The following is a 1,293-nucleotide window of genomic DNA, read 5'->3' on the forward strand; positions in this document are numbered from 1 at the left end:
CCTCTTCGCCGCCGCCGCCGCCGCTTCTCGATCCCGAGCGCGGAGGAGCAGAGTGAAAGACAACGATATCTGAAGAAGGAAAGGCGTTTTATTGGAGACTTTACAATGCTAGAAAGTACAATAAAAGTGCTAGTTCACTCTAGAAAAGTTGGTCCCAAAATGGTACTATGCCACAGCATCTATCAGCTTACATAAACATTTATAAAATCGCTATGAACTGGCCCCTGTATCATAAATGCTATTTTTTTTCACATTAATCTATGTAAAATTGAAGGATCAAAACGTTTTAAGAAAAAGGGCAAGCATTCAAAAGCAGAACCTACCGGAAAATCCATTTTGGGCCAGGTTTGGGGTCAAAAAATACGAAGATAGTTTAAACTTTCATTATTATTAATAATATGCACACGGAAAAATATTCCAATTTACAGGAAACCGTCTTTTTTTTTTTAATAACATCAAAATATTTTTTTAGACCTGTATAAAATTACTTTTAAGACCTCAGAGGACATTGTCTCCTTTAAAAAATATATTTACCGCTGCCGAAACGTTTCACGAGTGACCCTGGCGGGTTTTGTTTGTTGGTTTCTAATAACCAGCAATATCGCACATCTCCTGCTGTTACAGCAGTCCCCACGTAAGTACTATTTTGACGAAAAGCCACAGCTCAGAAGAAGCGCAGTGCTTTGCAGACCGAGGGAGAAGAAAGAGAAGATGAAGAGGAGGAGGACGAGCACCGCGGGCACACGGCAGTGTCTAGGCCCCGCCAGCCCCGCACCGCCACGCGTGGAAACGCCTCCGCTATTTACAAGCTCCGCTTTACTCTCCCCAGGGCTGAGCCCGAAAAGATTACGGCCGAATTGTAACGGAGCAGAATTCTGAGGGCTAAACAGCCGAATTTTAATTACACGCCTCCCCGCCCGAAGCCCCTCACGAACAAAGACACGGGCGGAGAAACGAACGGCAACCCCGAGCTCGCCTAGAGGCAGCCGGCCCGGCCACCGCTGCGCCCGGCGCGGCCCCGCTGTGGGGACGCTCCCACACTTACGCTGCCTTCTCCTCACCGTAGGACGGCTCCTACGCTTACGCTACAACGCGGAGCAGGGCTACTAGTTTCCCACCGCAACAGTTTGGGCACAGGGAGAGGAAAGTCCGCAGCTAGAGAGGAGGAGAGACAGGAGAGCTCAGGAGAAGGCGGCGGGATGGGAGAGGGGCAGCGGGGCCGGGGCAAGGGCGTTTCCGTGGCGGGGGGCGGGCCGGGGCCCCCCCGGAGGCTACGCGGGGGGGCATGGGGCG

Source organism: Pygoscelis adeliae, unplaced genomic scaffold, assembly GCF_000699105.1.
Source record: "Pygoscelis adeliae isolate BGI_AS28 unplaced genomic scaffold, ASM69910v1 Scaffold155, whole genome shotgun sequence".
Classification (NCBI taxonomy): domain Eukaryota; kingdom Metazoa; phylum Chordata; class Aves; order Sphenisciformes; family Spheniscidae; genus Pygoscelis; species Pygoscelis adeliae.